Below are 20729 nucleotides of genomic sequence, written 5' to 3' on the forward strand. Positions count from 1 at the left end.
CTTACAAGACTCAACAAAAACAAAGTAAACAAACCAGTCCAGAAACGGACAGAGGAACTTAAAATACACTTCTCCAAAGAAGAAATGCAAATGGCCAATAGGCATATGAAAAAATGTCCAACATCCCTCATAATCAGAGAAATGAAAATTAAACCACAATGAGATATCACCTTACACCAGCAAGAATGGCACATACTGAAAAAAACAGCAACAACAAATATTGGCAAGGATGTGATGAAAAAGGAACTCTCCTACACTGCTGGTAGGAATGCAAACTGGTTCAAACACTATGGAAAGCTTTATGGACATTTCTCAGACTACTAAAAAACGGAGCTGCCATATGACCCAACAATTCCACTCCTAGGAATCTACCCAAAAGTCACAAAAACATTAATTCAAAAGAATGCCTGCACTCCTATGTTTATTGCAGCGCTATTTATAAAGGCTAAGACTTGGAAACAACCCAAATGCCCCAAAATAGGACTGGATCAAGAAGATGTGGTATATATACACAATGGGATACTATTTGGCAATCAAAAAAGATAAGTTAATGACATTCTCAGAAAAATTGATGTATCTAGAAGGGATTATGCTCAGTGAAATAAGTCAGAAGGAAATAGAAAATTATTGGATGGTTTCACTTATTGGAGTGAGCCAAATAAGGGATCAAGAGAAAATAATAACAATAAATAAACACAACAAAAATAAACAGACAACTATAAACCAGAGACATTCTGAAAAGGGAAGGGGAGGGAATGGGATAAAAATGAGGGCAGGAAGCACAAGGGATTATGGTGATGATGCATGGGTGAACTGGTGGTAGAAATTCTATAGGGACTACACCTGAGAAAAGAAAGCAAGCATTGTACAAAAATGAACAATGATGCAAAATAGATATAAATAAATAAATTATTAAAAACCATAAATAAAAGTATTCTATCTATAGAAAAAAAGAAAGTATTCAAGGAAGGAGGAAATCAAACTTTAGTAACATGTACAAGAACAGGTCAGTGGAGTGATGGGATAGGAAGTGATATTATTACTAAGGTTTAATTAAACTAAATGTGAAGGAGACAGACAATGACTTGATTGTGAAGTCAAGGAAGATGATATTAAACCTAAAATTCTCTTCTCTAAGGCAGTGTATGTCCGGATTAAGTGTGCAGACTCTGCATTCAGAAATGCAGTGGCTCAGGTCCTAATTCTAGCAATTTTTAGTTATGAGTATGGTATTTAATCTTTCTAAACCTCTATTTCATTATCTGTAAAATGGTAATTAAAGTAAAGCATCCTCAGAGGATTGTTGCAAGGATTAAGTGAAGTCACATAGGTGAAGTTCTTATCACAGTGCCTAGCAGTATCTGGCATATGTTAGCTACGGTTTAGCCCATGGACAATCTTTATAGCCTTTTATTTTTGCTGCTGCAACTCTATCCCCCCCACCCACGCCACCAGATTGGCTTACAGATACCTAAATTATTGGTGCCTGTGTTTCCATCTCTCCCACCAGATGCTCTCCATTTCTGTTAATTAGGAAAAATGTCTTGATTGTAGCCAAAAAACATGTGGTGGCTGTGTGAAACTGGACATTTGGACATGGATAGATTTAATTCACAGAGTGTTATATGCTGTCTGGTTATCCGAGGAATCCAACGAAAACTGATCTCATCCTACTGATTGAATTTGCTGACACTCTTATCATTTCCTTTTACAATTTTAATAATGAACCAGAATGACCCTTTTGCCAGCATCTTCTGATAGAAGGAATTACTTTTCCAGGCAAAGAAATCATGCTGCTTATCAAAAGAAACATTAGACAGTCAGAATGGACTTCAGAACTGTGTCCTGAGCCATCTGGCCTTTGTCCTTTACAGACTGAGTTTATCCCCAAGCACTAACGGAAATGGAATGAAAGGAGTGGAATTATTCAGTTTGGTTTGTGAAGAATAACTTAATGTTTGTGCACATTATGAGAAACTTTTTGTTTTAAATTTTATTTTTATATTCCCCATATAATTGCAACCCCTTTGTTTTGACCCCAAGCCCTCCTCCCCCCACCCCCTAGTGTGTCTCTGGTTCATAGTTGTTTGTTGATTTTGATTTTTTCTTTCTTATAATTATTCTTTTTCCTGGTCCCTTATTTAAGTTTTCTAGATTCCTGCTATGAGTGAGACCATCCAGTATTTTTCCTTTTCTTTCTGGCTTATTTCGCTGAGCATGATCCCTTCCAGCGCCATCCATGTTGCTGCAAATTGCATGTGTTTATCTTTTTTGAATGCTGAGTAATATTCCATGGTGTATATGTACCACATCTTCTTGATCCAGTCATCTAGTTTTGAGCACTTGGGTTGTTTCCAAAACTTAGCTATTGTAAATAGTGCTGCTATAAACATAGGGGTGCAGGTGCTCTTTGGAATTGATGTTTCTGTGTCCTTTGGGTAAATACCTAGGAGTGGAATTGATGGATCATATGGGAGCTCTATGTTTAGTAGGTCCAGAAATCTCCACACAGCTCTCCATAGTGGTTGGACCAGTTTGCACTCCCACCAGCAGTTCAGGAGAGTTCCTTTTTCTCCACATCCTCGCCAACATTTGTTGTTGCAAGTTTTTTGAATATATGCCATTCTCACTGGTGTGAGATGGTATCTCATTGTAGTTTTGATTTGCATTTCCCTGATTACGAGTGATGTTGAACATTTTTTCACATGCCTGTTGGCCATTTGCATTTCCTCTTCAGAGAAGTTCCTTTTTAGCTCTTCTGCCCATTTTTTGACTGGATTATTTTCTTTGTTGTTGCTGAGTCTCATCAGCTCTTTGTGGATTTTTGTGATCAGTCCTTTATCATTAGTGTTGTGTGCAAAAATTTTCTTCCAGTCGGTGTGGTTTCTCTTTGTTTTGGTTATTGTCTCTTTTGCTGTGCAGAAGCTCTTTAATTTGATGTAGTCCTGGCTGTTTATCTTTGCCTTCATTATCACTGCTTTGGGTGATGTGTCTGTAAAGATGTCTTTGAGGTGCATGTCACGTAGTGTTTTACCTATATTTCCTTCTATATATTTTATGGTTTCAGGTCTTATGTCTAGTTCTTTAATCCATTTTGAGCTGGTTTTTGTGCATGGTGTTAGGTAGTAGACATGATGAGAAACTTTTAAAGGAAGGAAGCAATTATAGGATGTTTTGTCTTTGTCTCAGTGACATCTCCATTTTAACCTTGTTGTTTTAACTTGAATAACATTTTTATACTATATTTATGATTTTGTGCTTATGTAATTTATTCAGGTATTCAATACTTACCAAAAGTCTACAATGGTCCCAGTTCTGTTTTAGATACTGTGGTAGAGGAGATCCTGCTCCAATGGACAGTGATACTGGTTTTGGAATGCATTGTTGAAGGCATTGAGGTGCAGCAGTGAGAGTGGGTTCAGGATTCTAATGAAAAAAAAATTATTCCAAAAGGAACACTGGCTGTAGAACCTCCATTTTTTAAAGTAACAGTGCTGCCATAAAACAAAGACTATGTTTCTATCACCTTTCTAAATACTCTTTCGCTAAAGTCCAGAAATATTCAGAGCTTCTATTTAAGTGATAGTGTTCTAAATAGGCAGTAATGTTCTGAAAGAAGATAGTAATAATTTCTTATAACATGGTTTATTATATGAAATGAGTAAAATCTTAGGTCTCAAAACATAATTTATACGATAAAATCCTGATGTAGCATAGTTATCTATAGTAAGGGGGTTAGCTGAGTCTCCCTCAATTGTCTAAATAAGTTTCACTCTAACTGAAAGAAAAGAGTTCTATGTGCTGCCATAGATAAACAAAGGAGGATGATGTGTGGATTTAGTGAAATTCTGGTGTAGCATATAAAGCAGCAATGAATCCTTAAGATAAGTGCATTTCACTAATAATTGAAGGTGAAAACTATTTTGGGGGAAGAACGACAGGAAAGAATCAATTCTATTTTAGGTTAGCATTTTGATATGAAATTTCAAACATTTGTAATTGCAAATTAAGAAACACAAATATGGCATTTTTTAGTATGAATATCTGTACTTATGACTATATGGAAAATTCATTATTTTTTAGTATAAAATTTTTTTTCCTAAACCCTTTCCTTAAGTACCCTGCATCCCTCACATTAATCCCTAGATTCCCTGAGTTTTCATTCTAAGCAACTGGTTCCATCCCCTAACCAATCAATGTCCTGTGGAAATTTAGAAATGGAAACAAAGCTGTTCTCCCCTCTCAACCTGAACTGCTGAGGTTGCAGTGTGGTATGGGTGGTGTTAGCAGACTCAAAGAGAAAATGAAGCATGATCCAGGGGAGTGGGAAGACAGAAAACAGGAGCTCTTGGTTCCAGTTGTTCCTGTGTTCAGTACCAGATTTCTGTTCTTTAATTGTGTAAGATGTTCTGCTATCCTGATTTTCCCTTTATGATTAAACTAGTTCAAGTTGGGTTTCTATCACATGCAAGCAAACCATTCCTGACCAATGCAATCATCTTCTCTACTTCCCTGTTCAAGCTCTTTAATTAATTTGGACATTTCACTCTACTTTTTTCTTTTGTGTTGAAAAACTGGGATGTAGGCCAGAGGTGCAGGAGGTTCGAGGATTCACCAGAGACAGAGTGGGGAGCAGAAAAGCCAGATGTTACTGAACTACACTGCTAAGGGGATCAGCGGGAGAGACAGGAGAGGTCTGCTGTAGCACATGTGGGTCACCTCCCTGGCCAGAGATCAAAATCAGGCCAGAATAGTGATAGCACTGAGACTTAACCCCTAGGCCACCAGGGAGGCCCACGTCTTCACTCAACATTCCAAACCCATTTCTCTTCCTTCCTCCATACTTCTACGTGGGGATCTTTACCATTCTCTCCCTTTACCAAAATCCAGTCTTTACTAGATCCAACCCAAGCCCCACTTGCCATGCAGTCTTTCCCCACAGTCTGGGCATTCTTTCTATCCTCAGAAGTTATACAGTCTTTGTTAGCAATATGTGCTCACTGATATCTTCCTTTCTCCAAATTAAACTGCAAATTCCTTGAGTGATGAAGCAATATATCCTACCTATGTGTTGCCCAAGAGTGTAGGTGCTTAAACAGTGTAGGTGTTTGGTTTTGATCAAGATGTATGTTGATGTATGATAATATTGAAAATAAAATTTATACGGAAAATTAACTTAAATATAATGAATTAATATTTGTCGGATGATTATTTTTGGTAAAGACATATTTATTTATTTATGCATAAAAGAACTGGGGTGTAGATCAGAGGTGCAGGGGGTGAGAGGATTCACCAGACAGAGTGAGAGCAGAAAAGGCAGATCTACTGAAATACACTGCTGAGGGGAGCAGCAGACAAGGCAGGAGAGGTCTGCTGGCCATGTGGGTTGCTCCCTGGCCAGCGGAGATAGAACTCATGTTGCAGTGGCTGGCAAGAGCTTGATAGCTCTTTCTTTCTTTCTTTCTTTCTTTCTTTCTTTCTTTCTTTCTTTCTTTCTTTCTTTCTTTCTTTCTTTCTTTCTTTCTTTCTTTCTTTCTTTCTTTCTTTCTTCCTTCCTTCCTTCCTTCCTTCCTTCCTTCCTTCCTCCTTCCTTCCTTCCTTCCTTCCTTCCTTCCTTCCTTCCTTCCTTCCTTCCTTCCTTCCTTTCTTTCTTTCTTTTACTTTTTTTTAGTTTTTAATTTTATATAATATATTTTACATCATTCTTCATTTTTTTAAAGAATAATTTATTTATTTATACAAGAACCGGGGTACAGGCCAGATGGGTGGGAGGGTGAGAGGATTCACCAGAAACAGAGAGGGGAACAGAACAGGCAGACTGACAAAATACGCTGCTGAGGGGAGCAGCGGGGGCAACAGGAGAGGTCTGCTGCACCAGGTGGGACCATTGCTGGCCGGCCGGGATTGAACGGGCGCTGCAGAGGCTGAGGACAACTTCACAGCGCTGAGCTCAAACACCTGCGGTACCAGGACGGGCTCTTATTCTTCATTTTTGTACAATGTATGCTTTATCATGTCAGGTATAGTCCCTATGAAATTGCCATCACCAATTCACCCATGCGCCATCACCATAGTCCCTTGTGCTCTTCCCACCCCTGTTTTGATACAACTCTTTCCTCCCCCGCTGCAGAATGTCTCTGGTTTATGGTTGCCTGTTGATTTTGATTTTCACTTTATTATAATCACTTTTTTTTTCCCTGATCCCTTATTTGGGTTTTCAAAAATACTGCTATGAGTGAGACCATCTGGTATTTTTCTTTCTCTTTCTGGCTTATTTCACTGAGCATGATCCCTTCCAACTCCATCCATGTTGCTATGAATGGCGTGAGTTTATCTTTTTTGATTGCTGCATATTATTCCATTGTGTATATATATCACATTTTTTTTTTAAGATTTATTTATTTATTTATACAAGCACTGGATACAGTCAGAAGCGCAGGAGGGTGAGAGAATTCACCAGAGCCAGAGCCAGAGCAGGGAGCAGAGCAGGCAGGAAGATAGAGGTACACTGCCGAGGGGAGCAGCGGGCGGCAGGAGAGGTCTGCGCGCCATGTGGGACTCTCCTCCGGTGTCCGGGGAGCAGCCGGGGATTGAACCAGCGCTACAGAGGCTGCGGGCAGCTTTGCAACACAGCGCTCAACTGCTGCGCCACCGGGGAGGCCCTCATCTTCTTGATCTATTTTTGGGCATATGGGTTGTTTTCTTACCTTACCTATTTTTTAACTCCTGAGCCACCAGGGAGACTCTGGATGATTGTAACACCTTCGAATTTCCTTCATATCTCTGGCTTATCACTTTTGTCATTCTAAAATATGTGATTGTTGTACTCCTCTGTCCCTGGAACTTCATTCATTCATTCATTTTTGTTTTTTGGGAATTAGTTTTCTTTGAAGATTTCCCATAAAGAAGCATATCCCAGTATGGGCAACCTACACTATTTTGTTTTTCTAGATAATCTCTAGGCAGCCCTGCCATAAACTATCCACTATAGCTGGTGTTGATTCCTCTTGTGTTTTATTTTTTTCCAAATTCATTTCCTTGACATAATTCAAAAGGATTAAAAGAGGAAAAACATTCAGCTTAGACAAATATTAAAGAGCATACTTTGAAGTCAAATTACCATGTTCCATGAAGAATTTATACATAGATTTTCTCTCCACCAAACCATGTGTGCCCATACTCCATCTGCCACCCTCCCCACCCCATCCACAATTTCCCCTATTCCTGTTGGTAACCATTATCTACTTTTTGCTGAGTTAAATTTTTTATTTTTTCTATTGTTTGTGTGTAATTGGTTTTTGGGTGTTTATTTTCTGCACAAGAGTAAAACCATCTGAAATTGTTTTCACTTTTTGACAGATTTCACTCTATACAATCATCACAATTTCCATCTATTTTGCCCCAAATGCCACTTTTTCATTTTCCTTCATAGCTATGTACATTTATTACGTATTCCACAGTTCACTACATGTTCCACAGTTTCTCCACCCATTAATCTGTTGAGGAACACTTGTGTTGGTTCCATGATTTGACAACTATAAATAGTGCTGCTATGCACTAGGAGTAGATAGATCTTTCTTATTAGTTATTATTTGGATAAAGAGTTAATGACTTTGGCCTCCCCAGTGGCACAGTGGTTGAGCGCTAGGCTGCAAAGGTTCCCGCAGTCTCTGCAGCGCCGGTTTGATCCCCAGCCATCTGTGAGGGTCCCACATGGCACAACAGACCTCCTTCCTCGCCAGCTGCTCCCCTCAGCAGTGTACTACATCAGTCTGCCTGTTCTGTTCCCCGCTCTGGCTATGTTGAACTCTCTCACTCTCCTGCGCTTCTGACTGTACCAGTGCTTGTATAAATAAATAAATAAATCTTAAAAAAGAAAAAAGACTTAATGACTATTTCCGGGTCAAATGGAATTTCCATTTCTATTATCTTGAGACATTTATAAACAGTTTTCTCAGGGCTCCACAGGGCTTGCATTCCACTCATATTGAATAGAGCTCCTTTTTCATCACAACCTCACCAGCATTTTTTTTCTTTTTTTTTTAAACGATTTATTTATTTGTTTATACAAGCACTGGGTACAGTCAGAAGTGCTGGAGGGTGAGAGAATTCACCAGCAACAGAGTGGGGAGCAGAACAGGCAGACAGCAGTGGGCGTGACAGGAGAGGTGTGTAGGCCATGTGGGACCCTTGCCAGTGGCCAGGGATTGAACTGGCACTGCAGAGGCTGCGGGCAGCTTTGCAGCCCAATGCTCAAGTGCTCACCACCGGGGAGGCCCTCACCAGCATTTGTTAATTCCATTCTTTTTTATGTGGGCCATTCTCATAAGGGTGAGGTGGTATCTCAATGTGGTTTTGATTTGCATTTCTCTTACAATAAGTGATGGTGATAATTTTTTCATGTCTATAGGCCATCTGAATGCATTTTTTAGAAAAGTGTTTATTGAGGTCTTTTGCCCATTTTTAAATTGGGTCATGTGTTTCTTTGTTGGATTGTGTAAGTAATTTGTAAATTTTGGAAATGAACCCCTTGTCAGGTATAAGTATACAAATGTTTTTTTTTTCCCATTCTGTAGGTTGCCTTTATTATTATTATTATTTTTTTTTTTTTTTTGCTGGTTCCTTTGGAGGTACAAAAATAGCACTCCAATTGTGGCGTTCCTGGTTTCCCACGTCAGAGTCTGCTGAACCCCAGCTTCCCAGATTAGGCCCTTGCCCACACTTGTGCTAGGAAAATTCCTCCAAAAATTGACACAATGTCCAGGGTTTCCTCCAACATGGCTTAGGAAGTTGACCCTTAGGCCAGGCATACTTCCCATTGCCTCTTCCTATTCTTTCCCTTCACTGGCCACCAACCTTATTTCTTGAACTCTTTGGAAGTCCTGGGGCTGTATGACTGTTTCAAAGTTTCCGGAATTTGCTATAAGCACACACCAGTCCTTTTTTATAGTTGTTTTCAAGGGAGAGGGTGATTCTAGCCTTCCTAGTCTACTATGTTGTGGGTGTAATCTCCATTATCTTCAAATGATTTGAAGTGATGACATCCTTCTCACCTAGTTATCTTCTAGGAGTTTTTCAATCAACAACATTCACTAATCTCAGGCTGTCAAGATATTTATAATGCCATTCTAATATTACTGTATATCTACCAATACCGAACAGTCTGCTGAGCTTTATTAAGCTGCCTTACAGCTTGTATAAATACCTAACATGCCATTTGCCTGGTTTTCAAACATTTTATTAATCATTAAGTGTAAGAAATCTTGACCAGTCCCCAAATACTTGGCAAAAAAATAAAAAATGAGGAAATGGGCACTACTCAGAGAACAAGGCAATACACTCTGTAAGGGTCTTCACAATATGTGTCTCAACTCTTATTGGGTGAGTGCCTACATGTGTATATAGCAATAATAGCATGAGGAAGATGTTCAGTAATGAGAACTGAAATTGAGTGCTTATCTTTCCAGACATATGTCTATGTGATTCAAAAAAATATTTTAGTTAGAGATACATTGCTTTATAACAAAGTCGGGGTGGATAAATGACATTAAATCTGGCAACTTAGACAGGAAAAGTAGAAATTATATGTTACTATGTATTAAAATGGAAAAATATGTCTTCTTTGCTAGGATTTTGATATAGGTTTGTGAAAAGAAATTAAAGATAAAAATTTCTTAAAGGTGAGAAAATATATTACAAAAATTAACAGACTATAAGTCATATTATCATAGCAGTTCCAAGCTAGAGTTGGGATAATGGCATAATGGTTATTCCAGTTCATAAAGTAAAGCGGAGAGTGATCTAAATAGAAATGTGAGAAAGGTTTGGGTTTAAGAGCTTGACAGTCCAGTGTCAGACTTATTGGGATTGCTTTCCCAGGGTGCAAGATTTCTAAAGACAAATAAAGTATGCTGCATCAAAACCTTGACAAGCCTCCATCCTGGCCAAATAACTCTGGCCAATCATATTATTTAAAAATAGCTTTGACTAGTTCAGAATTTTGGAAGAAATATTATTTCCTCAAAAGAGAGTGTCTAATAGTATCACATGTGGATAAATGCTAAATGACACTACAGGTCCTTGGGATTTAATTTTGATAAGAAAAGAAACTTCAACCATTAAGTATTTAAAAATGAAATAGCAAATTTGCTATGCAGGGAAAATTATAAATTGAGATCAGCGTCTGCCACTACAAGATCAGAAGAAATGCTTGGAACTGTATTTTTGAGAAATGAGTACAGTAAAATACAGAGGAAAGGATTCTCTCTTCCTATTGTGTTCTGAAGATGACAGCGTAACATTATCAAATCCCATTTAATTTCCAGTGATTGCAAGATTTCTCTCCCCAGGAGGGCCAGTCTCCTGGCTGTGCAACAGGTGCAGACTGGCAGGATTCTGCTCCTAGAAGGGACTATTGTTTGGTTTGATGTTCTATTTGCTGTTGTTTGGACATTTTTCATGACTTTACCTTTGAACTTGTGTTTTGTAAGTGGAGTCTGATGTGACAAGATTTGCATTTGGGCAGAGAAACTCCTCCGCAGACATGCACTAGTAGTTTCAGCCCTGCAGGCACCCCAGCAGCTGGCAACAGTAATGTATAGCTGCAATAGAGCAGGGTGCAGGGACACGCCTGAGTTCCAGGATGCTCTGTGCATCTGAGAGGATGACTGGGACCCAGACTGGGTCCAGACTGGTGGTGGTGAGCACGGCAGTGGTGGTCTTGGGGCAGAGGAGGTTATGGCAAGGCACACTTCTGGGACAAGTAATGTAATTACAGTCTAGCCATTCTTAGTAGAGAGGTCATGCCTGTGACTTCTACACAAGTATGAATTCTGGGGACAAAGCACTAGTATAGGAACCTTTGGGACCAAGGAAGCAAATTTTGTCAGTAAATAATTAAAATGAATATTGCACTAAGGTATACTAGGGGGTTATTTTCAATCTCCAAAGACTTTAGCATCTCTGGCTTTGAAAACTGTTACAACATTGCAAAACAAATATTCAGAGGTTTAGATATAGAAATTAAATTTCATTTGATGGAAAACAATACTATTTTCTTTTTTAAATGTTTTTTTTTTTAATATTTATTTATTTATACAAGAAGTGGATGTAGACCAGAGGTACGGGGGGTGAGAGGATTCACCAGACAGAGTGAGAGCAGGAAAGGCAGATCTTCTGAAATACACTGCAGAGGGGAGCAGCAGGAGAGGCAGGAGAGGTCTGCTGTATAATGTGGGTAGCTCCCTGGCCAGGGATTGAACTAGTGCTGCAGTTACTGCAGATTGCTTCATAAGTTGTGTCTTAACCCCTTGCATCACCAGGAAGGCCCAAGAATACTATTTTCATATGGACTTCTACATTAACTTTTTACTAATGGAGATGACAGTTCTAAAATAGAGTTTCCTTTTTATTCAAACTACCATGATAGACTTTTTTTTTTTAAGAGGCATGTTTTTTATTTATTTGTTTGTTTGTTTTGTTTATACATGCACTGGGTACAGTCAGAAGCACGGGAGGGTGAGAGAATTCACCAGAGCCAGAGCGGGGAGCAGAGCAGGCAGAAGGACCGAAGTACACTGCTGAGGGGAGCAGCGGGCGGCAGGAGAGGTCTGCGTGTCATGCGGGACCCTCCTCCGGTGGCCGGGGAGCAGCCGGGGATCGAACCGGCGCCGCAGAGGCCACGGGCAGCTTCACAACCCAGCGCTCAACCGCTGCGCCACCGGGGAGGCCCACCATGATAGACTTTTTAAGCAGGTGTTTTGAATTATTTACAAGTTTATGACATCACTTTTGGTTTCTTGAACAACCCGCATTTTGAAAAGGAAAAGTTAGAGGAAATACTTAAATGCTATTGTATTCATTTAATTTTTAATTAAATTCATATGCATGAAATAAATTTCCGTTGGGAATTAAATATTTTCAAAATTTTTCTGCAAGAGCCATTGGTTCTAGATGAAACTTTGTTTCAAAGTAATTTCTCGGAACTTTATCCCATGTTAAAACAGTCTGTAATATTCCTAGTGGTTTTAGTAACCGAAACTATTAGCCGAAAGATTCTTCTTAGAATTAAATACTACAAGAAATTATTTGCAGGACCTCCCTGGTGGCGCAGCGGTTGAGCGCTGGGCTGCGAAGCTGCCGGCAGCCTCTGCAGTGCCGGTTCCATCCCCGGCCGCCAGGCGAGGGTCCCGCATGGCGCGCAGACCTCTCCTGCCGCCCGCTGTTCCCCTCAGCAGTGTACTTCAGTCCTTCTGCCTGTTCTGCTCTCCGCTCTGGCTCTGGTGAATTCTCTCACCCTCCGGCGCTTCTGACTGTACCCAGTGCTTGTATAAATAAATAAATCTTAAAAAAAAAAAAAAAAGACTTCATTAAAAAAAAAAGAAATTATTTGCAGTCTTTTATTTGCCAGGAACCACTTTTGTGGTTATCAATTGAAAATGAAGTATTCTGATAACCTACTAAATGAATTTGCAGAAAAAAGTTTAGTAAATCATGTGATCAATCAAAATATAACTTAATAAAATATATTTATCATAAACATATGCACCAAAATATTGTTTTTTTTTTTTTTGCAATTTAGACTCTTTAAGTGCACTTTCATACTTCTTCTTAAAGAACGAAAACAGCATTTTTACTTTGTATTAGACCACACAAAGTTGTAGCTTACCCTGCTGCCCAGAGTGGTGATCCTTTCATGACCACATTCAATCTCTCCTGCCTTTAGGACAATCATTGTCTTGGATATAAAGTACTGAAGGAGCTGTACTATGACTTCATAAGAATTGGTAATAGATCACCCTGTACCTAGTCTTTCTTTGGTTATTGTACTTCTACTTTTTTTTTGTTTTTGTTTTCAATTTATCTTAGAGCTGATAACTGGACTTCTGTTTCTCTGTCTAACTTTACGGCTAACCACTTTCCTACCCTTGCCCCTCCAGGAAAAAAAGGAAGAAAAGTGGGATAGATGGCTACTTCTGGGATTGCTATATCAAATATGGCAGTTTGAAGAGTTTCAATTATGAAATATAGTGTTGTTTACCTACTTGAATGGAACTAGTTCTGAAAAGACAGATGATTTGTTACAGAAATCTTAAAAATACATAGCTTTGTCCTAAAATATATGACTCCTAGTTGCTTTTCACATCAATTTTCCCCTTCATCATAATAGACTCTTAAGCTGGCCATATGACTGCCCAGAATAACGAGTACATTAAATTTTCCCACCTACTTGTACTTAAGTATGTCTCTGGGACTCAGCCTGCTCAAAGGGATACATGCTAATACTAGATAAATATAGAAATATCAAATAACTGGTGTATACTTTACCTCATCCTCTAGGATTCTTCTTGAAAAGGAAATTAACTTAGCTAAAGAACTAATTGAAGGTAGAACAGAAAGCAAGAATTTCTGCCATTGGAATATAGATCAGGTTTTTATGAAAGCACCCATTCTTCAATTTGCTTATTGCTAGATTCAGGAAAACTGTTATAATAAATTCAGAAATCTGCACTGATTATTAAGTGAATATTAACTCTTGTCCTAGAGTTGTGCAGTGTACATTTTGCACGACGGAAGGATAGATTTCTAGGAATGCAATTGCTAGGTTATATGGTAGCTCCATTTTTAGTAATTTGAGGGTCCTCCACAAAACTTTCCATAAGGGTTGGACCAGTTTGCATTCCCACCAGCGGTGTAAGAGGGCTCCCTTTTCCCCATATCTTCATCAGCATGTGTTATTGCAAAAACTAGAACACTTGTAACACCACATACAAAAATAAATTCAAACTAAATTGAAGACTTGTATGTAAGACCTGAAACCATAAGATAAATAGAGAAAAACCATAGGTGATAGTCTCCTAGAAATTGGCCTTAGAGATGTCTTTGGGAACTCCACATCAACAGCAAGATAAACAAAGGCAAAGATAAACAAATAGGATTACAATAACTTAAATTTTGTCTCCATGTTTGAAATAAACTATTTTGAAGCAAAAAAGGCATCCTACTGAATGGGAGATGTGATTTGCATATCATACATATGACAGGTGTCAATAATCAAAATACATATATAATTCAAAACTCAACAACAGCCATAATAACATCTTACTTTTTAAAAGGGTGAAGAAGCTGAATAATAATTACTTCTCCAAACAAGACATACAGTTGACTAACAGGCTCATAAAAATATGTTTATTATCTCTTATTATCAGGGAAATGCAAATGCAAACAAAATGAGATATCACCTCAAACCTATTAGAATGGGTATTACTCAAAAGAAAAAAAACAAGTTTTGGAGAAGATGAAGAAAGATAGGAACCCTTATATACTGTTGGTTGGAATGTAAATTGGTTTAGTCACTATTGAAAATATTTTGGGGATAACTAAAAAAAAAAAACAAAAACCAGAAACTCCATACAATAATCCCAATTTTGGGTATTTATACTAAGAATACAAAAACCAATTCAAAGAGATATATGCACTCCCAATATTTATTTGTTATAGGAGCCAAGAGCTAGAAACAATCTAAGTGACCATTGGCACATAATTGGATAAAGAAGTTGCAGTGTTTTTACACAATGGAACACTACTCAGCTATAGAAAGATGAAATCCTACAATTTGTGTCACCCAGTCAACTCAGTTGGACCTGACATAGCAAGGCTTGTGAGAACCCACAGCAGGGGTCTCTCTCAGATGTCCTACCTACCTGCCACCCAGCCACCCCATCTGGACCTACCACCATTCTGTTTACATGAATCTTCTCCAGGGATGGCCCCTGCTACTATACCCACCAACTGATAAACAGCCAGAATAGTTGGAAAGGAAGATCCATACCTAGCAGAAACCCCATTTGTGTCAGGGAAAACCAAATATATTTTGCAAGTGCACATGGATCATTCCCAGGATTGACCACACACTGGGTCACAAGACAAATATCATCAAGCACATGAAGACTGAAATAATACCAAGTGTCTTCCCTGGCCATAAGGTATCAAACTATAAATCAGCTACAAATATAAAGCATGGGAATCCTCCAATAGGTGGAGACTATACAAAATAAAATTAAAGATGACTAGGTTAATATGAATATTAACAAATGAATCAAAAAAACTCTGAGGCCAATTTTAACGACAACACAACTTTCCAGAATATATGGGTCACAGCAGAAACAATATTAAGACGAAAATATAAAACAATGTTGGCCTACATCATGACAAAAGAAAGAACCCAAATTTCTCATCTCAAGGACCTAGAAAAACAATTTAAAAAAGACCCAAAAACAAGTGGAAGAAAGGAAATAATAAAAATCAAGCAGAGATAAATGAGTTAGAAGTCAAAGACAGTCCAAAGATCAATAAAACCAAAAGCTGGGTCTTTAAAGATATAAATAAGATAAAAAAATTTCTAGCTAGGTTCACAAAGAAAAAGAGCAAGAAAACTCAAATAAATAGGATCATAAATGAAACCAGAGAAAGTATAACACACAAAAGAAATCCAGAGAATAATAAAAGATTACTATGAATATTTATATGAAAAAACATTAAAAAAGTCCAGCCCTGAGCCATATTATTTCATGAGCAGTTTATACCAAGCATTCAAAGAGGATATAATACCTGTTCTACTTAAACACACTCAAAAAATTGTGAAAGAAAGAGTACTTCCAAATAAATTTATGGGGCCAATATAACACTAATACCAAAACCAAAGAAGGACAACGTAAAAAATGAAAACTACAAACTACTCTCCCTAATGAACACGAATGCAAAAATCCTCAATAAAATCTTAGCAAACTGAATCCAACAGGCATTAAAAGGATTATACCCCATGGACAAGCAAGGTTTACACTGAGGACACAAGTACGGTTCAACATCTGAAAATCAATCAATGTAATCCATAACATCAACAACAAAAATAATAAAAACCATATATTCATATCAACAGATGCTGAGAAAGCATTTGATAAAGTTCAAGATCCATATATGGTGAAAGCCCTTGAAAAACTCAGAATACAGAGAACATATCTCAAAGTATTAAAAGCCACCTGTGGGGCCTCCCTGTTGGTGCAAGGGGTTAAGACACAACCTATGAAGCTATCATCAGTCACTGCAGCGTGAGTTCTATTCCCGGCCAGGGAGCTACCCACATGGTGCAGCAGACCTCTCCTGAGTTGCCCACTGCTCCCCTCACCAGTGTTTTTAAGTCAGTCTGCCTGTTCTGCTCCCCACTCTGTCTCTGGTGAATCCTCTCACCCTCCACACATCTGGCCTCTACCCTAGTTCTTGTATGCATAAATAAATAAATCTTTAAAAAAAGCCATCTATGAGAAACCCACAGTTTTCAGTGATGAAAAACCTCAAAGTCTTTCCACTAATTTCTAGTACAAGAAAATGGTATCCATTATCACCACAACAATTTAACATAGTACTGGAAGACCTAGCCTGAACAATTATACAAGAGAAACATAAAAAGGAAACCAAATTGCAAAAGAAGAATTAAAGCTATCATTATTTGTAGATAACATGATAATATGCATTGAAAACCTGAAGAATCCACTGAAAGATTAATTGAAATAATGAATCAGTTTAGTAAAGGAACAGTTGCCTTCCCATATGCAAACAATGAGCTAGAAATGGAAGAAATTAAGAAAACACCCCATTTAAATCATACCAAAAGAATGAGCCAACTAGGAATAATCCTAACAAGAGAGATACAGTACATGAAGGAGATATGAAAGAAAATTATAAAACATTGTTAAAAGCAATAGCAAACACACAAAAATTGAAAGATATTCCCTGTTCACAAATCAGAAGAATCAGTATTATAAAATGCCCATCCTACCCAAAGCAGTTTATAGATTCAATGCAATTCCAATAAAAATCTCAATGGTATTACTTAAAGAAATGGAATAAAAACTTCTGAAATTCATATGCAATCACAAAAGGCCACAAAAACCAAAGCTCTCCTGACTAAAAAGGGGGAAGAATGGGTTATTACACTTCCAGACTTCAAACCATATTACAAAAGCATAATAATTAAAAGAGCCCAGTACTGAAACAAAAGAAGACAAGCAAACCAATTGAATAAACTTGAAAGAATAGAAATAAATTTACACATATATGGTCAAATAATAACTTAAGGCACAAAGAACATACACTGGAACAAGAAATTGTCTTCAATAAATGGTGCTAGAAAAATTGAACTGCCACATACAAAACTGCCAGATGACACTATCTCACACCATACATGAAAATCAACTCAAAATGGGGAAGAGACTTGGATATAAGACTTTAAATAATAAAATATATAGAAGAAAACATAGGCACAACATTTCATGGCATACACTTCAGAAACATCTTTGAGGACTCATTTTCAGAAGTAAGGGAAATAAAGGAGAATATAAACAACTGTTACTAGATCTAAAAAGCTTCTGTAGAGCAAAAGAGACAGTAACCATACATCTACAAAGAACTTACACATCTTAACAAATATAAATCAAACAACCCAACTTTCCAAAGATGAAATGCAAATGGCCAACAGATTCATGAAATATGTCAATCATCGCTCATCATCGACGAAATGCAAATCAAAACCGCAATGATATACCACCTCACACCAGAGAGAATGGCACACAGTATGATAAACAAAAACAAGAAGTGCTGGCAAGGATAGGACAGGGAGAAAAAAGAACTCTCTTACACTGCTGGTGGGAATGTCTAGCTACTATGGAAAGCTGTGAGGACATTCCTTAAAACGCGAAAAATGTATTTGTCATATGACCCAACTATTCCATTGCTATGAATCTACCCCCCCCACAAAAAAACACAAATTCAAAAGGAAATCTGCACTCCTATGTTTATTGCAGTGCTACTTACAATAGCCAAGATATGGTAACAACCTAAATGCTCCAAAACAGATAAATGAATCAAGAAGATTTGGTATAATTTGCAATAACATTGATGGAACTGGAAGAGATTATGCTAAGCAAAATAAGTCATAAGGATAAAGATACATATCAGATGGTTTCACTTATATGTGGAATGTAGAGAAACCAACCAAAATGTCAAGAAATAGACAAAACTTGCAAGATATAAGTTATAAAGCAAGGGAAGAGGAGGGAGAGAGCCAAACAGGGAGGGATGAGAACAAGGGATAATGGTGATGGATTATCAGCGCTATAGTGGTGGGAAAATTATGGGGACTACACCTGAGGGGAGAAATCAAATACTGTACAAAAATGAACAAAGAAGAAAGAAAATAAACAAATAGGGCCTCCCTGGTGGCGCAGCGGTTGAGCGCTGGGTTGCGAAGCTGCCCGCAGCCTCTTCGATCCCCGGCTGCTCCCCGGCCACTGGAGGAGGGTCCCACATGGCGCGCAGACCTCTCCTGCCGCCCGCTGCTCCCCTCAGCAGTGTACTTCGGTCCTTCTGCCTGCTCTGCTCCCGGCTCTGGCTCTGGTGAATTCTCTCACCCTCCCGCGCTTCTGACTGTACCCAGTGCATGTATAACCAACCAACCAACCAACCAAATAAATAAATAAATAAAGCATGCCTCTATAAAAAAAAAAAAAAAAAAAAAGGAAATAAACAAATGCCATTGTAGCAACATGCATGGACCTGGAAGGGATTGTGCTAAGCAGAATAAGTCAAAAGGACAAAGATAAATATTGGATTATTTCATGTATATGTGGAACATAGAGAAACCAAACAAAGGGTCATACATACACAAACCTTGAAATCTGATCATAGATATGAAATATCTGAGAGGGGTGAGGTGACAGGGATGGGGTGAAGACAGGGGAAGAAATGCACAAGGATCTACAATGACCTGAGAGGAGAAATCATACACTTTCCAAAACCTAACAATGTAAGAATAAAGTATTTCAAAATTAACAAAATAAAAGAGAACCAGAGCATTTGACATTAAAAAAGAAATAATAATAAAATGAAATTATATTAATAATTTTTAAATACAAAATTTAGAAAAATACATAGGATAAAGGACAGAAGTTACATATTATGCATGTCCAGGTCCCCTCACCACACCTTGTCCCCCACAATCCCCCTGAAAACATTAATAGTATGGCAGGAAAAGAAATATTTTTTTTCCAAGATTTATTTATTCATACAAGAACTGGGTACAGGCCAGAGGTATGGGGTGTGAGAGGATTCACCAGACACAGAGTGGGGAGCAGGACAGGCAGATTAAGTGTAATACACTGCTGAGGGGAGCAGTGGGCGAGTCAGGAGAGGTCTGCTGCACCATGTGGGCTGCTCCCTGGCCGGTGATCAAACTCATGCTGCAGTGGCTGAGGAGCTCTTCATAGGTTGCTTCTTAACCCCTTGTGCCACCAGGGAGGCCCAAGAAATATTATTTTTCTAATCACACCAATAGAAGCTATGTCCTCAAGGGTTTTTGAGGATGAGGTCTTGCAGCAGTATTACTCTGCTACTATTTCACAGCCGAGAGAGGCAACCCTTGGAAAAGAAAAAATAAAAATAAAAATAAATAATACTACAATTTGCAAGAGCATAGATGAATCTAGTATATTACCCTTAATGAATAAGTCGGTTGGAAAAAGATAAACTCCATATGTTTTCACTCAGATGTGGTACATAAAGAAACAAAGCAAACACATGAACTAAATATAATAAAAATAAATGTTTAGTCTATAAACTTCATTAGCATTTATCAAAAAGGAAGGAAAAAAAGGATGAGTAAGTAGTACAAAAGGAATGAATGTATGGTATAGGATGGAAATGAAACTTTTAGTTATGAATCCAATGTGATGTTCATACATGTTGATTTATATTGCTATGTAATTGAAACCTATATAATGTTCTAAACCATGTCACTTCAATAAAATTTTTATACTTGATCTTAGCCAAAAGGCAGAGAAGCGATTCTTCAATAAAATTTTTAAAAAGGCAAATCAATAGGGCCTCCCCTGGGGGCGCAGCGGTTGAGCCCTGGGCTGCAAAGCTGCCCACAGCCTCTGCAGCGCCAGTTCTATCCCTGGCCACCGGCGAGGGTCCCACACTGTGCTCAGACCTCTCCTGCTGTGCCCGCTTCTCCCCTCAGCAGTGTATTTCGTCAGTCTGCCTGTTCTGTTCCCCGCTCTGGCTCAGGTGAATTCTCTCACCCTTCCGTGCTTCTGACTGTACCCAGTTCTTGTATAAATAAATAAAAAAATAAATAAATCTTAAAAACAAACAAACAAAAAAGACAAATCAATAATAAAATTAAGCTACGGTTGTCTTAGATCACCTTTATTTGAACCGGAACCCAGTCCTGATATGATGATTATTGCTTGTTAATTTTTCATGCACTCCAGTAATCCCTTTAATTCATGTGCTCCAGCTTCTTAAATTTTAATGCTGGTATAAATCAATCACCTGGGTATCTAGTTGGAGGACAAATTCTGATACTGTGTGTCGGGGTAGGGCGATTCTAACAAACTCACATCACCATATGAATAGCCAGATTTTTATGACACCACATTTATTGCTTTCTATTCTTGGGTGAGGAAGAGGTCTTTTGACGTAGTCTTTGGTATAAAGAAGTAGATCATCAACAGATTTCTTTAGGTCTGATGAGAAAGATATAATCGTGGTCTCTCCATACCAATTAGAAGCCTTTAAAGATTGTTTCTCGGGACTCCCCGGTGGCACAGCGGTTGAGCGCTGGGTTGCGAAGCTGCCCGCGCCCGAGGCGCCGGTTCGATCCCCGGCTGCTC

This window comes from Talpa occidentalis, unplaced genomic scaffold, assembly GCF_014898055.3.
Source record: "Talpa occidentalis isolate TD23 unplaced genomic scaffold, MPIMG_talOcc4v2.1 talOcc4.6, whole genome shotgun sequence".
Taxonomy (NCBI): Eukaryota; Metazoa; Chordata; class Mammalia; order Eulipotyphla; family Talpidae; genus Talpa; species Talpa occidentalis.